We start from the raw sequence: 21,940 nt of genomic DNA on the forward strand, positions 1-21,940 counted from the left end.
CCTTTACCACAGATTTACTGAAAGCAAAATATATTCTTTATAATCAACAAATATCATCTAAACCAGGTTAATTCAAGAATAAACCTCAGAAAATTGTTAGAAATAAAATAAAAATGCTTAAAAGTCACAGTGTGTGTGTGTGTGTGTGTGTGTGTCTGTTCTTAAGAAATTATTATTATGACTATTATTATTATTACAAGAGTTCTAGAATTGTAATATAATATTTTTAGTTTAATTTATTATTATTCCAATTATATATAATTTATATTATAACAATTTTCTAATAATTACTTGACATTATTTATATAATATTTAATATTCGTATTATATTTGTTCGAATTAGTACTAAAAATATGGAACAATACAACTTTAGAAGTGCAGGAAAACTAAAAATATTTAGGTTGTTGCCAAAGCAATATTTATATATTCTAATTTAGTTTAACTCGTACTAAAATAACTAAAATTTAAATAAAGAAAAAGAATAAATATAGAAATAAAAACAGGACAAAATTACTAAAAGTTCAAACAAAATGAAAAAGAAAATGGAATATATAAAAAAATAAAAACTCTAATTCAACATATTAATACAAACTATAGTAATAAGAAGAAGAATCTCAATAATACAAAAATAACACTGCATTAGGTAAAAAAAAGCTGCAATGAAGCTTTAAACTCCATGAAATAGCTAAAAGTTATTCAGAAACACAGATGCCTGTGGTTTTCTTACTGGCTTTGTGGCAGGAGAAGAGGTGCAAAACACAGCAGGTGCGGCTGCCAGCAGTGTCTTCACACACACACACACACACACCTTCTCTTGGACACACACTCCTGTGAGTCTGGACGAGGGCCACCGATTGGAGGATATCTCACATCTCACCCGGTATATAATATTCCCCTGATCAGTGCTGGGAAAATATGTAAAGTACATACTATTCAGAATTTCAAGTAGTTATACTTAAGTTATGATAAATAAAAAAATACATATTGTGCTTTCTTATGTTACACATATTTGTTCAAAAGACTTGGTGAGTATTGTTTTATTAAGACTTTTATTCATGAAGGACACATAAAATTGATTTAAAAAAAAAATTGACCATAAAGCATTAATAATGGTATTTCTATTTAAATTTATGAATTTAGCAGATGCTTTTATCCAGATCAACTTACAGAGCATTCAGGCTATATATATATATAAAAGAATTATATATATGTTTTAAATTTCTATTCATCAAGGAATCCAGAAAAATAAAAATGTATCACCGTTTGCACACAAATATGAAGCAGTACAATTGTTTTCAGCATTGATAATAATCATAACTGATTTCTGAAGATCATGTGACGCTGAAGAATGGAGCAATGATGCTGAAAATACAGCTGCGCATCCCAGAAATAAATTACAGTTTTACAATATATTCACATAGAAAATGGTACTTTCAAAATGTAATTATATTTCACAATTTTAGTTTTTTTCTGCATTTTTTTATCACATAAATTACACACACACACACACATATATATATATATATATACATATATATATATATATATATATATATATATATATATATATATATATATATATATATATATATATATATATATATATATATGTATATATATATATTTCAAAATTATTATATTTTTTAATAGTAAATTAAATAAATATTATTAGAGCATGTTTTACAAGAAAATTCTATTTCAGTGTTCCTACTTTAAAATTCTAAAATGTTACAGTAGCTTTTTTAATGTGTCACTTGCCAGTTCTTTGTTATTTACAATGTTGAATGTTTATTCATGTACTCTATATTGTTAATGTCAAGAATGTTAATCTTTCATTTTGTTTCTTGCCGATTCTTTGTGATAAACTGTGAAATTTACTAGCAATTTCTGAGAAACACCAAATCTTTCCAATATGTGACATAACTCATATTCCCATAAGAGTTTGTTGTTGATATGAGGATGAATAAACAAAGTTGTGTTGTTTTGTTTAGTTCATATTATCCACTTACAGTTACTTAGTTAGTTATGCACCGACACGTCGAGAGAGAAAGCCATCCGTCAGTCAGTTCAACATGAAGGGTTAAATAATTAAACTAATTTACTCTTCACCTCAGAGCATCATTTTGATTTGTTTCAGAGATCCGCCGTCTGCCCCTGTGCAACATCACAAGAACGAGAACAGATGTTTCCAGACACACAGGCTTCATATGCAAGCCTTTCATCCAGCATTCGTCTGCAAAAAGCAAAGCATTAAACTGCACAAAAAAAAACGCAAAGACAAATCGCTGAGTAACCGTAGATGTCTGAGATGCGTGACGTCTGACTGAGTAAGACACGTCTTTCTACTCCAGGTGTTGTTGTGGTTTATCCGTGTTCGAGACCTTGCGTGTAATGAGTGCTTTATCAGCACGTAACAGGACACTTCTAGCAGTAAATCACCAGCTGTAAACAAACCCAGGCGATGACGTGACGCTGCAGCGTGTACGATAAAGCCATAATTAAACCCTCAGCTCGTATCTTCACACGGGGAATTATGTCATTTATATCTCCGCCTTGTTAAATAGCCACCTGAACCAATTAGGGAAGGCTCACATCTGTCTCTCTCAAATATCATTTTCATTTGGAGTAGGAATCGTATGGGTTGATTGCTATAACTGAAGGGAACAATTTAATCCAAAATCTGGCTATATAGGCGATGAGGGTTTTTATTATTTTATTATTAACGGCCTTTATTATTTTCTATAAAACTCATGCAGATAAATGTGGTGAACACTAATAAAAAGCACAAAACCCTGGACCCTGGAGCACAAAAACAATCATAAGGGTAAATTTTGTGAAATTGGGATTTGTGCATAACCTGAAAGCTGAATAAATAACCTTTTCATTAATTTATAATTTATGTTATTTTATGTTAACGGACAATATTTGGCCAAGATACAACCGTTTAAAGAAATCTGGAATCTGAGGGTGCAAAAAACTAAATATTGAGAAAATAATCTTTAAACTTGTCCAAATGAAGTTCTTAGCATTGCATATTACTAAAAAAAATATATACGTTTTGATATATTTTCAGTAAGAAAATTTGCATGGAACATAATCCCAAAGTTTTTTTGGAATAAAAGAAAAAATAATTTATATTTTTTGCTACAAATATACCCCAGAGACTTAAACTTATATATACATATATATATATATATATATATATATATATATATATATATATATATATATATATATATATATATATATATATATATATATATATATATATATATATATATATATATTCTGTTATCAGGACTATTATGGAAACTGTATACATTTTTTTTCTAATTGCATGTACAAAATAATAAATAAATTATTTTATTTATTTATTTTTATTTCACATTTATTTGTATAGTGTTTTTCATGAAACATCTTTAAAAATGTATTTATTTAGTTAGATATTCTTTGTTTATTTTTAAGATTTATTGCATTACAAGTAAAGAATGGTGCTTAATTCCAATAAAAAATATGAATGAATGAATCTGAATAAATCAATCTGAATGAATAAATTGATAAATCTGATTAAATTAATTAATGAAATGTGATCCAGATATTAATTTGCAAGATTTTGTTTTGTTGGAAATATATACCACAGTAATTTTCTTCCCTGAAGTAGCTTGTAAATATCATGTAAATATAAATATAAATATCATGTAAGTATCATGTAAATACCACAATTCATAAATACAGTAATAATTCAGTACTATGGGAAAACAGCATCACATCTGACAAATATCAGTGTTTTTCCGAAAGAGACAAAATAATGTTAATCAGTCTATTACCATTTAAAACGAAAATCTGTGCAATCAAACACAAAACATACACTTCAGCAACTGAAGTAAATTAGCAAGACAGGAAATTACCATAAAACAAGCAAAAGAGAGAAAAGCATGTCAATTAGCTGTGATAACTAACACGCACACACAGATATAATTAAAACACGTTGCTGCTAACACAATCTGAGAATGCATCGTCACAACGTACGTTAGGTTTACCCCGGTGATCTGCATCACACGTCCAGCGACGGATGCTTTCGTTAAGCAAAAATGACCAGCCTCCGTGTGCCTCCGAACTATTCACCCGTGACCAAGAGAAAGGTCACAGCTTTGGACGCAACGGACTCGCATCTGGCCAAAATTAGAGCGTGAAAAGGCACTGCTCCGCTGTGCTTCTCTCGCTGACGTCCTCTGCATCAAATGAGGACTGACCGATCATCTCAAAACTACTCGAAGGATGCCGATGTCCCCCACGATGTGTCAAGAATGATCTCTCATATTCAACGTGCGACGCACAACGACAACAGTTTGCACCACATCAGTGCAAGAGCCCAGCCAAAGTGATTTCTGTCACTCGGTGGAAAATCTCCCATACTTGGGTTTTAATACAGATGGGAAAGCAGTGAGAACGGGCGCAGTCCGAGACCAGCTCACACGAATTCTCGTGTCTCTCGGGTGTCAACTTACAAAGCCCATTAGAGCAGTAAAACAACAGTGAAATGCATGCAAAAACCCAGCGGTCCTAATCTGTGATCTGCAACATTGAATCAAATCCCACTGTAAACTCAGATTAAACTTGTGCGCTTGCAACAGTGTGACATTAGAAACGGATGCACGGTGGTCGTATCGTAACTTATTCACAGTGAAAGAGTCGTTTATATGTTCGTACGGCTCACATGGAAAGCCTGATTCATGCAAACATCGAGAAACACACGTTCACACCATGCAATCATTGAAAACCGCTTCATATAGGATCCCTAGGGTCTCCTTAGTCAAGTACAAAGCCCAATTTTGGCCTAAAAAGAACCTCTGTCGCACAGAAAACTAACAACTAAATGGCTAGGCATATTATTATTTATAATTTCGTTTCTTCTACTAAATCTTGTACTTAATATTTCATTAAAATATCCATGAAACACTGCAAAAGAACAGTAGCTAAATCCAAAGAAAGCTGTGTGTGAAAATGCATACAATACTGTTAACGTAACAAATTGTTTTTATATTAAGTATGTAATGTATGATACATATAATAATAAATGAAAATAATATTTGTAAAATATAATCATGTACGTATGCAATATATAGATAAAAATATGTAAAATAACATACATGATAAGAAGAAAAGTATTCACTTATTATTTGTAAATTGTAAATTCAAAAATTTCCATCGATCATATTTGATTTTAATCAGCATTTATTTCATACATTTCACATTGATCATACATAATAATATTTATGCTATAATATTTTTTTTCTATACCGAAACATGTATTTCATAAAACATTGATCACAAATAATATTATTATTATTATTTATTTATTTTTTTTTACTGAAAAATGCAACATAGAAAAAACAACACAATGTATTTGAGCATAGAATCAGAACAGGCCACTTTTTTTCTTATATTGTGACTGTAACCCTACACAAACAGATACACATACAAAACTGAACAAAACTGAACCAAAGAAGGAAATTCAGAGCACATCCACTTCAGGACACAGCGAGGCACAAATCCAGAAATGATTAAAATCTGGATGGTGAATTGTCAAGCCATACGTGTTGAAGCGGCTGTCATATTTACAAATGATTTTTATGTAAACATTCATACTTAAATCCCATTGAGCATCTCTATACTATAATGACTGCTATCCTTGCTTTGAAAAAAACACAACAAAATATTCATGTTATTGTCAATGTGGCATAATCTGACACAATGCAAAGCAGCACATACACTGTATAAAACCACCAGCACATAATAACAGGCTGAAACATCTATTTGCATGCGCTATTGTAATGCATTCATCCATACAGACTCATAAAGCGCTGCATGCACATAATGTCACATATACAGCTTTTGTGCTGTCACTAATTTACATTTTAACAAAACTCCAGTAAAAATGTGACACATTTATATACTGAGAGCATTATCGGTCTGAGTGTGTTTTTCTATATGCATGTATTTCATTACTGATATCAAGGCAAGAATATGCTGATATCTCATATCTGTACTTATCTTATTACTATAATCATAAGACAAGAGACTAACAACTCCCTCAGGAAAATGACATTACTCTTTTACAGCACACAAGTCTGAATGAAGTTCAGTGGACCACCGATATGATTTTTCCGAAGCTGATGTGGGTAACTAGAGGCTGATGTAATGCTGGTTTAAATGTGATATAAGATCTAATAGCTGTCTATGAGGAAAAACTGATATATCGGCATGATCTCATTGGTGATTTTATTCCTTCCAGAAGCACTATCTCCCTGTCCAGACCAGTTTGCATGACTTAGACAAGCTTTTAACTTCCTGCTTCACTCCCACATGAGCCGCAGACCATCAGCCCACTGGAGTCATGTCACCTGACAGCAGGCAAACTCTCTTTTTCTCTTTATTTCTTTCATGCCACCATCATTCTGGTTCAGTCTATCTATCTCTCTCTCACACACACACACACACACACACACACACACACTGTCAGAGATAAACTGCACACTGTCACTGAAACACTGCCGTCCTCAAGTCAGTGCTCAACACAGCATGGAAAATCTCAATCTGTCACAAAATGCAGTTTTGATGCAGTAAAAGGAGAGTTGCTGGCTCCACGGATGAGTGAGTGACTGATCAAACCAACTTACAACAGCAATCACAACTCTGTTTCTGTAATGTCACATTTTTAAAGTGAAATAGGATAATATAATACAAACATATCTCTCTTATTTAGTGGTCGAACGATATATCGCCAAAGCCGATATATCGGCCGATATTTGGCATTTTTCAAATTGACTATACATTTCTCTGCTTGGCCAATGTGTTCGAGGTGGGATATTTATTTTGACGGTGCCCAGCACACTGTGCTCACAATCTCTCTTTTGTTCATTGTTGTCGTTAACAGTTCTGTCTAATAATCAAATAGAACGGTTAAACAAAGGAATTCATGTATTCGGAAAGTATGATAAATATTGCTTTCATCTCAAACCTTGCAAACTTAGTTGAATCCAGCTGTGAGATCTTGTGTATATGTGTGTCCAGCACGATCACGTGTTCTCTGCGTGACGGTCGGTCCGTGTGAATTTGATGCTTTAAACTTTAAACTTGTGATTTCAAATTATGCTGCACTTTATCCATTTGCCCACTGTCATATTCATGTCATTTTTACGGTGTGCTTTATGTAAAATAAGGCTTACCCTAAAAAAATATGAATTCAAAGTGCACAGAAACTTCCCAGAATACTGATTGGCACGTTGATTACCGTGTTTACTTCCTTTTTATTATATTTTTATTAAATATTTATTTATTTGTGAAAACAACCTTGTCATCTAAAGTATGTTTATTTTACACATACATTTTTTATCCATTGTCAAATTATTTCAAATTTCTTAAATATGAATAATAATAATTTTAATAAATCATATCGGCTTTATATCGGCTATCGGTCCCCCGCTTTCCAAGATATCGGCTGTCAAAAAACACATATCAATCGGCCACTATTCTTAATATAAACATATAGACAAAATACAGCTCATTTTGATAATATGATTATATCCATTAGGAATTATTCTTAAAAAGATGTGCTTTGGAATAACGTTCACAATAACACCAAACATACAAAATAATAAATATATGTTTATTCATAATTTGTTTTAATTACTGCATTTTATTTATTGTATTTTATTTTATTTAGATTTTTAAAATGATGATAATTTCTGTGTAGAAAATGTGCTTATTTGCCATATGATTAAATGTATATAATTAATGTGATAAAATAAAATAAAATAATATTAGGTAGAATTTCTGTTTTACCTAATATTATTTTATTTTATTTTATTTCATAAAAAAACTTTGGAATTGTACTTTGTTATTTTGTGTGTGTGTGTGTGTGTTATAATGATGAGAATCCATGGGTAAAATATGTGCTTAATTGTGATATAAGAAATTATTAAAATAATCTATAAAGTATATTATAAGAAAATAACATTTTACTTCAAAAGCTACCAATTACACAATAAATATACAGATTAAATACAGTTAAATCATGAAAGAACTAATATCAAAATGTCAACAATTTGTTTATCTATCTATCCATCTCTCTGTCTGTCTGTCTGTCTGTCTACTCTTAAAATTTTTAGTATTGTGTCTATATTTAAGGTTTGTTTTAAATATTAACCCTTTCTTCTAATTTTTCAGTGTTTGGAAGTCATCATTATTCAGATCTAGTTTTGGCTACAATAAAAATCCTAAATCAAACTGAAAGACTGACTCATATCGTGAGTAATACGGTCATTATTTCCCTCCGCATCACCCGAGTCGAATAAAAACAGTATTCCGTGCGTGATTTCATCTGAAGCTCATCTTGGTCCCAGGGTCGGCGGAGGGCCGTACAATCGGGACCAGAAACGTCCATCAGTGGATCTGATCAAAACTTGCCTGAGATGGCAGGTCTTGTGTCAAATTCGTGATGTAGGGTCACCCGGCTTGACCAAACGGCCGCTCGCTCACAAAGTCAACACACATTCCCAGAGATTGGAAATCCGCAAGCTGCGCCGGGGCCGTCCGCAACAGCCATAATCAAATATGAATGGCTCCAGTAATACTGCCGCGCTCTTGAAAGATAGAGGTGAACAACGGGCAATAACTCAACAAGATGAATCATTTTCAGGGAGACGTTTGGAATTGAGGGCTTACTTTGATGGCGAGTGAAGTGCCGACAGGAGGTTCATCCTATCAATGGGTTACGCCTCTGAGTATCTGCGTGGACTGCTGTCTGGGAGGCCGAGGAAGAAGTTCAGACTGAATCTTGATAATTTCAGAGGCTTACAGACCATCCGGTCCTGGACTGGGAAGAGATTTGAGGTCTCCGAACATTAATAGGCAGGGAACGGCTTGTCTGAACAAATCCAGTACCAGTGGAGCCTGTGGAGATGAGTTATCAGAGGAAAGCCTGTAGCCCTCAAGTGACCACAGAGGAATACAAAACCTACATAATTCTGCAGCGTTTTAAAATTTCAAACTGGATGGTGTGTGAAAGTTTTTAAGAGGAGAGAAAAAGCTGGGGAGAACAAGTCCTCAAATGAAAGCTGCGTTTGGGACGTTCATTTTGAACGAATCTTTTAAATGACTCGGGAACCATGAGTCATCTAAAGAGTGATTCATTCATTTTGTGTTCTGTACAAGAAACAGAAATGATTCGTTTATCTCCAGAGTCATTTGTTATTTTGTCACGTGATGTAACAGCCATATTAGATACAGAAATTATTTAATTATTCCCAACCTTCCTTACAAACATGAGCATAGTTCTGGGTTTTTTTTTTTTACTCTTATGGTTAAATCATGCACTTCTGGTCTCAAATTGTAGTATCTTGTGATATGTTTGAACTTTTGTCATGATGTCTCTTAATAAAGAGATAGTAAATGGTTTAACTTTATCTATATGATGGATAAACTATTTTTTGATAATTCCTAAATATAACATACAACAAATACAACATCGCATACTTTTACTTGTAGTAGATGTGTTGGGGAATCTGGCTATTAATAGGTAACATTTAATTATATTTTGCTAAAATGAACCAAATGAACAAATTGACTTGAAAAATTGTTAATTAACTTTGCTAAACAAGATTTAAAGACACAAAAAAAAAAAAAAAAGGATTTGATCCTCCATCACTAGTTGTTTCATTACAAACATGAAATGACATCCAAAATCCATTGTACTTTTTAAATATGATTTTTTTTCAAGGTTATTTATTGAGAAAAATAAATGATTTAATATTGATTCTTCTGTAGAAGTTGTTTCATAACTCATTTATAAAATTTGATGAATAAGTTTAAGGTGATTCAATACGAAAAAGAAAATTTACAGTGAGACTTTCGATTTCATGTTGATTGCTCTTGAAATGAGATCTCTTTCATATCTCATAAATATAAAGTTGGATATATAGCATATCTAACTTTATCCATACTCACTAAATATACTCACATAAAGCGATTTGAACTATATAATCACAACTACTTGATTGTTTATTTTCTTGCAAAATGCATTATACAATTACATTATCTTTCAGCTCTCTCTCTCTCTCTCTCTATATATATATATATATCAAATCTCAATGACTTGATTGTTTGAATCACAAAATGTATCTACTGTATATTATCACCCAGCTCTAATCTGCTTAATGCGACTATAAGGCATGAACAAATTTAGATAATATAAACATTACCATCATGATTTTATGTAAAGCTGCTTTTGAGACATTGTGAAAAGTGCTATGCAAATACATCTGACTTGACTTGACATGTTTCTTAGACAGCGCTGAGATTAAATGAACAGCAAACGGAGTACTTTACTGAATTCTCTTGCTTCTCAAAGGAATGTCTGTGAAAAAGAGCCCAGAAATCTCACATGCATCTCCTCTAGAGTTTCAGAAAAGTGCTCAGTGTTTCAATCTGTGCTCAGATTTGTCAAGATAGCAAATGCATGCAAAACTCATCAGACCAAATGATCAGAGCCATCCGCCATATCTACCATTAATCACCATTTGCATCTAGTTTTATTTCTTCTTGTACATCATTTTAGGAGAAACATCTAAAACAATTCAAGGGTTTAATGAAACATAAAAATCTGAGAAATGAAGAGCAACCTTTGAGCAACAAGAAATGTCTTCAGGGACTCCAAAGCAATCACAGACAGACTGTTTAGTGCTGGTTAATTACCATCGAAAATCGACTGCGTTCCACTGAATGGCATGAAAATGAATTATTGTTAATGTACTTGTATATATATATTGTTTGCGCATCTGCCATAAAGCACTGCGGGCGACATACGGACCATTGACGGAGCAACAAAGCAGAGCAGCTCTCTCTCTCCAGAAAAAAACACATGCATGTCTTATGCAACTCATCAAAGAATCCCATGTGAGACATTCTAACATGTATTTACTGCCATATCCTCTGACAAATGCCAACTCATCCACCAAAGCTAAATTACCATGGTAACATGCTACTGGACGACCAACATTAAGGAAAACGATCAAACTGCACTCTGAAGCCAAATTCACATCCTGTCAGTCAAAACTGACAGATTTCACATCCATTAATGCATCATGCAACATTTACCAACACAAATTATAATATCTGCAACAACTGGGGTGAAAAGACAGATGATATATTTGTGAATTACAGTCTGTACAGAGAACAACTCATTTGCAACTATCTGCAAAAAGTGCAGAAAGCACAATGACGCAAATAACATTTATGAATCATAAATCATTTTCATAAATTAGAACTCAAAATATTTCCTTCACAGACATTAAAATCTAAAAGCAGCAGTCTCACCATGTCCTTCTGCCGCTACATGCTAAATATCAATAATGTATCATGCACAATGTTTTGGGGGCTCAGTTGCATGCAACAACAACAACAAAAACATTTTCCATATTCAAATAAAGACTCATTCTCAAGGATTTGAGTAACAGTAATACAGCCTGACAGAGTAAAGACAGTAATTATTGAATTATTGTTGTGGTGCTCCAAAAAAAAAAAAAAAATTTGAAAAGCCACTTGACCTGCATGTAATTACAGTCACCTGAAAAAACAAACAGTTTTTCATTTCATTCCACTGCTGTATGCACGCTTCACTACTGACGACACAGGGAATAATGACAGAGGCAAATTTGGCACAAGGTGAGACACTGCGTTCATTCTAATAATACCTTCTTCATTTCAATGGTATAAAGCCTTGTGGATAACATATTGAGAGTGAATTGAATGGAAAATTAGGTTTAAAAGCAAATATTCTCAAATCAACATTCCTGTGTGTTAATCCAGCCGTTCTGATGCATGTGCTGTCGGTGCAAAACACGCTCTGCATCTGAAGCTTTTATAATGCAAACAAGTGAGCCATTGTATTGGCAAACAATCAGCTCTTGCTACATTCTCATGTGGATTTGCAACTTTTCATGATCCCATCAATGTATAAAATCAAATCTAGCTCAAATCTATTCTATATCAAATCTATATCAAATCTATTTTCTAATAAAATATTCTGAAATATTCTAAATTGCGTCACATTACAGGAGAAAAATTAGTCCATTGGTGCCTCTAAACTACTCACTTCTGATGTAGTTCCCATTCAGACAATACATACATACACGTGCTGGTCATATAATAAGAAAATCATTAAAACGTTTATTTCACTAATTCCATTCAAAAAGTGAAACTTGTGGATTTTATTAATTTATTACACACAGACTGATATATTTCAAATGTTTATTTCTTTTAATTTTGATGATTATAACAGACAGCTAAGGAAAATCCCAAATTCAGTATCTCTGAAAATCAGAATATTGTGAAAAGGTTCAATATTGAAGACACCTGGTGCCACACTCTAATCAGCTAATTAACTCAAAACACTTGCAAATGCCTTTAAATGGTCTCTCAGTCTAGTTCTGTAGGCTACACAATCATGGGGAAGACTGCTGACCTGACAATTGTCCAAAAGATGACCATTGACACCTTGCACAAAGAGGGCAGGACACAAAATGTCATTCCAAAAGAGGCTGGCTGTTCACAGAGCTCTGTGTCCAAGCATATTAATAGAGAGGCGAAGGGAAGGAAAAGTTGTGGTAGAAAAAAGTTTACAAGCAATAGAGATAACCACACCCTGGAGAAGATTGTCAGACAAAACCCACTCAAAAATGTGGGGGAGATTCACAAAGAGTGGACTGCAGCTGGAGTCAGTGCTTCAAGAACCACTACACACAGACGTATGCAAGACATGGGTTTCAGCTGTCGCATTCCTTGTGTCTATTAATAATTTGCATAGAAATTATTCTTTATGCTGGAATGAACAAACCCAGATGATCACCAGCATGCTTTGTGCTTGAATGCAAAAAAAATAAAAAAAATATCTATACTTTTGTTTATTTTTTCTGGATCATAAAACTTAGCATGTTTCCAGTTTTAAATGAAAAACCAAATCCCAGCATTTTAATGTGATCTCAGACATTTTCTGATTCTTTCAAGGTGGCCAAAGCGCCCCTACAATGGAAATACGTTTTGCTGAGCAGGAACAAATTAAAGGGGAACGCTGGATGCAAATGTCATGTTGACTTTCAAAAAGCTAACAAAGCCTTTAGATATATAAAGATTTAATCAAGATTTAATTTACTTAACTTTATGAAAAGACAAAGCTGTTATCAGTGCTAAATGTTAACCAAACTATTCAGTTCTGCTGTGAGACTTCACAACATTCATATCGCCCACTCTGCTTCACAACAACAGTGAGAAAGCAGCCGTTGTTTAACGGGGAACTGGGTGAAAAGCCCACGGGGAACACGGGGGGTCGCATTCCTTTGGCATGAGCCGGATCTCGGAGCAGGTGTGGGATCATAACACAGCGTATATTTTAAGCAAAGGTCTGCGGCAGAGGCACCTAAAGCAGGTGTGAAACTGCAGCGGCGCTCCCTGAACTCCACCACCAGACTGAGATCAATTAAAAGGGCCTGATGGTCCGCCTTCCAGGAGTCATAAAACCTCTCTCATTTGTAACCCATATCTGTCATTTCCACCGCCCCTCAGGCAACATACATCAACTTCCCCCACCCTCACACTCCCGCTGCGCTAAGGTTTATATTCAGACTCAGTAAAAGGTAATCAATGTTGTCCGTGGCACGTCGCTTCTTCCACACGATCTATCAAAGAGGCCCGCGTGTTAGGGCCCTGAGTCTAAGGCCCCGAAGGCGACGCGGCTGTTTGCGAGACATACATCACGATGAATCTATAACACATTAGTTCATGTGAGTTCGCAGCATGTATGTGCTTGTATGGAAAAGCGCTGCTGACAGGCCTCTGCAGTCGCATTATGTGCGGCGCGGTGGTGCATGAGATCGCATATCAACACACCTGTCAATAGCACTCAGCAAATACATAGGAATGCAATGACACTCATATATATATATATATACAGCCACAGAGTGAAAGGTGAAAGCAGCCGATAATTAACATCACGCTGTTTATAATTGCGCGATGCATTAAAGATTTACGTGATAATTAAAAGTTGCAAGGTGGAATGCGCTGACGCAACTCAGGTTTCATTAGCTGCATATAAACCGAAGGGTGTGAAGCGTTAAGGCATCTCTGGACATATATCAGTCGCTTAATTGGATAATCTAAATCACTGATTGGATATCGAGTTCCAACACGGGCTCCAAGGGGCCCAGTGGGGAGCTGGGTAAATGACAACAATCAGCGAGAACAGAGCGGAGACGCTTGAGGATTAAACTGAGATCATGTCGGCACACAACGAGGGGCAAACAGCCACCGGTTCATGAACGAGAGAGGAAATACTGTCAACTTTCACACAGGGCCTCGCTTACTACACTGAGTTTTTCCCACACACGTAGAAGACATGAAAGTCTTGTGCTCGCTCAGGAGACAAACCTTTAGAGATGTCGACTTATCGATATGGATAGATACCACACGGTCAAAGCTGCCTTGCTCTTCCTAGAAGCTACAAGATAAAGAAAGTGTGTAAACATGCATTCGGGAATGTATTTATTAAGCAATCCAAATGCATGCAAAATCAAGAACAGGAATCATGGATGCAAACATAGCCTGCAACTAACAGCGCCATGTTTTACATTTTGAAAAAAATTATTGCATTGAACAATGATTCAGTCATGAGGTGGCCAATCAGCCAAAATTAACATAATTAAACATTCCATGCATCAGTAAGTTTATGCATTAGATGTTTAATACACGTAAGCATGCATGCATGCATTAACCAGACACGGGAAGTTAACTACTGACTAAATATAAACAGAAAGAGGTGTTCTCATTGTGATATTCATTAAACACTCAATTATCTACAAATACAAAGCATGACGAAATTCAGTTCATCAAAGGCTGTACTAAATCAACTTACTGTTTTGGTGATATGCCGAAATGTCATTTTGGAGGGTTTCTAAACATCATAAATCCTCTAACACACAAAGGAATCAACTTCCATTGAGTCAAGCACATGAGATCATCACTTGTATATATATATTGCAGAAATCATTCCTTCTTTAAATTCTGAAGTGATTCTAAATAATGTTACACAAGCCTATAATATATGCACTAGTCAATACTAAGAAATACAGAAATGTAATTTTTCAGAATATGCACATGATGCTGGTTGAGATTTGTAGCCCTTTTAGGCAAAATGTTATTGGCAATACTCAAAATGATCTACCAAACCAATAAATCCAACCAATAATTAATCATTTCCGATTAAAATTCTGATCAATAGGTGATACCTCTGTAACACTCAGAGGAGCCAAGCCTCGGTTCACTCAAGCACATCAAGACTGAAGTTCCCTTGATAATCCTACAACACACTGTTCAAGTTTCAGTACTGGCGTGATAATAAAATACTGCCAAGATGAGTTACAGTGGTGGAAAAACACAGCCCATGGTCTCTGTAAAATATGCATCATCAATAAAAAGGCACAGAGAAACTCTATTTCAGATACAGAGAGTGCATCCAGGTTAAATGTGACAAGATTAATCATCATATTTATCATTGTGTGTGTATTCTTCCATCACAAAAAAAAAGATAGATAGATTATAAAATAGTATAATAATATTGGACATAAAAGGGTCCCACCTGTATTCACCCTATATATATATATATATATATATATATATATATATATATATATATATATATATATATATATATATATATATGTGTATATATATATATATATATATATATATATATATATATATATATATATATATATATATATTGCATTTGCATATACAGTTGGAAAATAACCAGCAAGTTGACACAGACACCATGTTTTGAATGATCTGCAAAACTAATCCAATAAATCACTGCCATAATCAATCATCTCGGTCTATATCAGCGGATTTTGAAACTGAACCATAAATGACATCTCAATAACACTTCAGCCGGTGTCTGTACAATATCTAGGCAACTCTTTTCAACTTTTCGTTCAGGTAAATACACGTATCGATGATATCTGAATACAAAATATGCATTAAGGATTAAACGGATTATTGATTCAGACACAAACTACCGGCAACAAGTTGCGCGTAACCCTTTCTGTATATGATATTATCTGCCTTACAGACACATCTCCAGCCATGTCACACATCTCAATAGATGCTCTATCTAAGAGTTGGACACATGCAGTGGCTATAAGTCTCTGTAAAAGCATAAGTTTGTGGAGAGGAGCACTACCTGAATCGCAGTCTCACTGAAGCCTCTGCTGTGGATTTTACGCACCGTGTTGCGCGTAATTGATGATGTTTCTCTATAAAGGTACGATCCTCAATGCGGCGCGATGTGAGCACTGGGGACAGACGCGGTGCGATGCGATGCGTTGCGATGCCTGCTCTGCTCTCCCCTCCGCGCGTGATGTGATGAGAGTCTCTTCTGTCTCCAGCGCGCGCGTCTGACAGCAGCGCGCAGCCTCGTGCGGCGATGAGCAGAACTGACTGAATAAGAGCAGGACTGAGAGTTCACGTACTGCTGCGTGCGCACTTGTGTTAACCCTCTACATATGCATTATGAAAGAAATGTTTCACTTGGTTTTATTGCATAAAATGGATCTTATTCATATCCTTTATCGCCGTTAGCACATGCATTGTTTACTGACAAGATGTTTATATTGCTTCTTTTTGCACAATAGTGCTCATGTAAACCAGAAAGGGGGGGCTTCAAAAAAGCTCTTCTGATTCTGTCGACTTTGCATTTTTTCTAACTGATGTCACAAAAATGCATAGTATAAACTTCAGTCAAAAGTCAAAAGCTGTACACTTCTCATGCTACACACGATTCTAATAAAAGTAAGCAGAAAAAAAAAAGGTTATTGCGACTATGTCACAATTCTGACTTTATTTCTTTGATTTTATAACTTGCAATTTCTAGTTTGTATCAGGCAAATATGGGGGGGGGGGGGGGGGTCTGAACTGCGAGATGTAAATGCGCAATTGAGAGGAAAAAACTCAGAATTGTGAGATAAAAAGTTGCAATTATGAAATTTTCTCTCACAATTTCGAGTTTTTATTACGCAATTCTGAGTGTTCTGAGAAAGTCGCAAGAATTTTTTTATTTATTTTTTTTCAGTGGCGGAAACACGCTTCCATACAAATGCAACAGTGTACGATAAAGGTAAATGTAATTGGTAATCGCATTCTTTTTTAAAAAATCATTTAGTTGCTTACTGAAGTTTTGACCATTCCGAGCCACTGTTTCTAAATTGATAGCTACAGTAAAATTGATAGGAAGGTATACTACTCATATTATATGTAAGTTATGGCAAAAGTAGTAAGACTAATATGACTAGTAAGAAAGTATGTGGTTCCGAATTCAGCAAGTCATTAACATGCCATAACTACAATAATCCAGAATCAATTTAATGACAGCGCCACCTGATGGAAACGTTTAGTAATTTAAGTAATTTATCAAAGTAAGCATTGCTAAGACACGGTTCCTGGTTAGCACCCTTATCATGGAATTATAGATGGACAGTATGGACTATTAAAAAAATATTTCCACAGCTTTTGGCCAGCATTGTCTGAAGGCGATCTGACCCAAATTTGGTGAAGATTTGATGACTGCAGCAGAAGAAGATGGAAAAAATTGGGTTCGCGATATATAATTCAATATGGCGGACATGCAACATACTCTATTGCAGATGAGCAAACACTCTCAGCCTGGGTGGTGGACAACATGAACAAATACAAATAGCCTAATAAATTACTAATGTAAACATGTATATTTAGGATACTAAAAATAAGTAGCAAAAATATATATATATATAATACAAAATAAATATGGAAGAATTTTGTCTCCTTTTTAAAGTTGAAAAAGCTTATTTGCTGTCCTAGCCATGCACTTTATAATTTGCAATTCAAAAACCAACTGTTCGTAAAAAGAGGGTTCCTTGTTGATGCAAAGAACCAGTGAAGAACCTTTATTTGTACTGCTGTAGTACATTAAATAAACAGAAAGGCAGTGAAAGGGGGAAGGATATCACAGACGCGACATTAGATTTCCTTTTCCCCCCGACACGAGCATCACGGCATAACAAGGCCAGCAGATAGAGCTCGCAGTGGCATCATTTACTGTGTGTCAGGGGTTAAGTACCCAGCTGAGGAGGTCTTGATCAATATCTCACCTAGCGGTGAACCCACAGAGGCAGGCAGGCACTGAGTGAAAGGTGAAATGCTTTCAGTGCGTCACAGCCAGAAAAACCAACAACAGTCCCTTGAGATTTTATCTTGCACAATGTTCCTATGTAGTCGAGTACTCGCTTTTAGAAATGTGGCAGAACCAACAGACCTTATTTTGGGTTGCACGGCTAGCATCATATTCACAAAAATAAGGCAGTGAGGGACTGAAGTACAGTGCGTTTGATGGATTGCACTGTTGTTTAGCAGCATGCAGACTTTTCAGCTGAAAAAAAATAAATAAAATAACATTCAGTAGATTAAACTCCATAAAACGGTTTTGAAAGTTGTGAAATATGTGTTGAACATTCCCTGAATAAACCAGAAAACGGTATTAACGTATCTGGAAAGCATCTGCTGTGTACAAACATCCATGTTTTACAAACATTTTAAACATCTTAAAGGCACCTTTTAATGTCTATTTGACATCTGATACGAAACGTCCTATAGATGTATTGCAGATGAGCGAACACTCTTACGTCTTGCAGATGACGTCAAACAGACATCTCCGTGATGTATGTGTGTTATCAGGATATCTTGAGTAAAACAGCTCTGTTTTGAATGAAAAGCGATGCAACATGTTTTAAAGATTTTTTTGCATGTAAACTCAATACGTAAACATGTAATGAAATTCTGTCAGTAAAAAAATAGTTAATTCTACAGTAAAACTACCGTCCACATTTATCGTGATGGAGAACCAATCAAATTCAAACTTTGGATAGAAGCTTCAATATGCATAAGAACAACCGAGAAATAAAATATGATGGATTTTAAGCAAATAAATTCTTACAAAAAGAGTAAAAACTCAGTATTTGAGATCCATTTGCTGCATATCCAAGAAAGGGCTACCTACATGCCAGAGTTTCTCTTTTTGTGTTCTACGGAAATAAATAACAGACTACAGGCTTGGAACAACATGAGGGTGAGTGAAAAAATTACAGAATTTATATTTTAGCATTAATAAATATAGCAACATTGTCCAGTATGAGACTGTTTGTCCTGACTGACAAAATATTATGGAAATATAATTGCATAAAGCTTTTCTGTCTTACTCAGAACCTCACTTTTATTGAAGTACAGCCCTTTGACACGTGACAACTAGCCCCAGTCAATCTCTGTATCTGGGGAAGTCTATAAAACTAATTCTAGTACAGACAGTAATCTAGTGTAAAAATCTCTTAGATTGGTGTTGCTAGAGTGTCTCTCGCTCTCTCTCTCTCTCTCTCTCTCTCTCTCTCTCTCTCTCTCTCCATCCTCCTCCATCTCTGAATGTTACAAGTTAGTTACAGCCCTGTTTTACCCACAACACACCTTGACTTACGGATGTGGTTCATCCATCATCGTCTTGCATGAATTCACCTGTCATTTTTCATCCCTCTCTTTCTCTGAAGCTCTAAACATCTTGTCTTGGGAATCGCTGACTATAGAAATAGCTTTTGAATATTACATGTATATATATTTTTGTTTGCTGGATGTTCTAGCCGTGGAGTCTGTAATCCCTCAAACTAAGTAGCGTTTGAAATTCAGTAGACCTGTGTAAACATGACCAGCAGAGAAACAAATAACTCTCGTAGTGATCAGAGACTGGGTCTAAATCTGTTTCTGTTTGGGATGTACTCCACCAGAAAAAAAATGTGGATTTAACACTTGACTTAAACAAGTTCAAGTAAATAAAAAATAATGAAAAATAAAGAAAGAAAGAAAGAAAGAAAGAAATTCTAGACCGAAATATTTCGTTTTTGATTTTTATGAGCAGTGAACAAAAATATACTGCTGTATTTTTCATCTTATTTTATTTTTAAAAAATGCAGTTAGGAACATGGTTCCTTAAAATGTTGTGCATTGTGAAGTCAGTTCATTTTAGTCAAATGATTTGTTCCAAATAAACAACAAACTGTTCAAACAAATGATTCACAAATCATTTTAGCCCCTGTGTTTTCTAGTTTGAAGTAAAATGATTAGTTACTGTAAATCCTGATGTTCAACACTTTGTTTTCAGCTCAGTTTTAGAAAGATTCATGTTACATGTCACATTAAAAGTTAACTTGAATGCTGTCACCTTAATTTGTGCTAGATGAATTACAGATTAAATATGCATTTTAATGCACTTTTTAAATATGCATTAAAAATCAATGGTAAAGGTTTGGTGTAAACCTAAATGATTTTACTAAAAAGTAGATTGGCTGCCGTTTAACTACTTCAAATTATAAGAAGCTTGGTAAATAGTTTCCAGTTTCCCAGCACTGCTTCCGATGCAGAATTTACATCCACTTTCTAAGAGAAACTCTGACAAGAAGAAGAAAAAACTTCTTTTCGTAGAGTGCTGCTTTGCCTTTTTAAAGTCTGAACAAAAGGAGAGAGAAGCATGGTAAATCCCTCGACATCTTGTAGAAACTGTGTTATTCATCGACATGATGTCCTCAAAGTCAGCAGTGACAAGAAGCGACAGGTCTGGACTGATGAAACAAAAGGACCATGGGGATCAGGGACTGAATGGTCCGAAAGGTTCTTGTGCACGTCTGAGGTCCAATCAAGCAGCCACAGCAGAGATCCTGAAAACACTGCGAAATGAATATGCTTTCAATTTTAAAACTATAAAAATTATTATTAAGTGTAAAAACCACCTACTTGCCCAAAGACAGAATCCATGGAAGAGTTTGTGTGCTTCATTTCTTGCAGAGCTAGGAAATCTGCCAGACCAATCTTAATCCACACTGGAAGCTGCACGTTGATGCAGAATACTCACATAAACGGACAAATCAGCCATAACCTTGTGGGGAAAAATAAATAAAGATTTTTGAAATTGAAAATAAAATAGTTTGTAAAAAAAAAAAAAAAAAAAAAAAAAAAAAAAAAAAATACAAAAACATTTCTGTCTTTCTACTTTATAAAGAAATTTTAAATAAATGTGTCACTTGCCATTTTTTGTAATTATTTGCAAAAAATAATAATAATAATATAGATTCATAACGATATTTTCTTGTGGTTCCTTACACAATACTGTTATGAGCTATGAAAACTTTTAGCATAATGCATGATTTGTAAACTAGCACATTTTGATGTTTGCATCTCATAACTAGCTCTTATCTGTGGCTTTTTTGATGAAGTAAACTTGCTCGGTAGCGCACCTGGTACAGCATTGAACTCGCGATAGGAAACACGATAAATTAGCTCAGACTTGTAGAAGCAAGATAAAATGGCATTGGTTTCTACAGCAGATGTGTTTTATGTCACATTTGATTTTGTTTAACACTGTCTTTCAGTTTTAGGGTCAGGTTTATTGTAGATGGAGTGTTATTTCTTGAAATTTTTTTAAAACCTTTTAGCATCTCTTATTTCATTCAGGTGATACAACATTGCTAGATTCACTTTGATCTGTTTCGTATAAAACCGAACATGCTTTTAGCAGCACATTTTGAAAACGTGCAAGAAGCGGCGGAATGTAATTTTTCAGATATGTCGCCACATTCATGTTTTTTTTTTTTTTTTTTTTTTAACAAGCCTTGTTTATTAAAAATGCTTAACTTAATTTCTTCATTAACAACAGGAATCTATTGCTATTGACTGTGAGCTAACTTTGTATAGCCTATTTTATAATCACATATACAAACTGCATTAGAGGTATAAGAAATTAAATATTAGTAGGCCATCAACA

At 34.6% G+C, this 21,940-nt stretch overlaps 1 protein-coding gene across 1 annotated transcript in view; it reads right to left on the bottom strand.

Annotated features, from left to right (window-relative positions):
- Positions 1–16,526, bottom strand: part of LOC128016041 (cadherin-22-like) — a 166,537-nt gene extending 150,011 nt beyond the window's left edge. The window contains exon 1 of the mRNA XM_052600359.1: positions 16,292–16,526. The gene's annotated coding sequence lies outside the window, so the exon portion shown is untranslated. The remainder of the gene's footprint in view (positions 1–16,291) is intronic.
- Positions 16,527–21,940: the final 5,414 nt, after the last annotated feature.

This window comes from Carassius gibelio, chromosome A6, assembly GCF_023724105.1.
Source record: "Carassius gibelio isolate Cgi1373 ecotype wild population from Czech Republic chromosome A6, carGib1.2-hapl.c, whole genome shotgun sequence".
NCBI classification, from domain to species: domain Eukaryota; kingdom Metazoa; phylum Chordata; class Actinopteri; order Cypriniformes; family Cyprinidae; genus Carassius; species Carassius gibelio.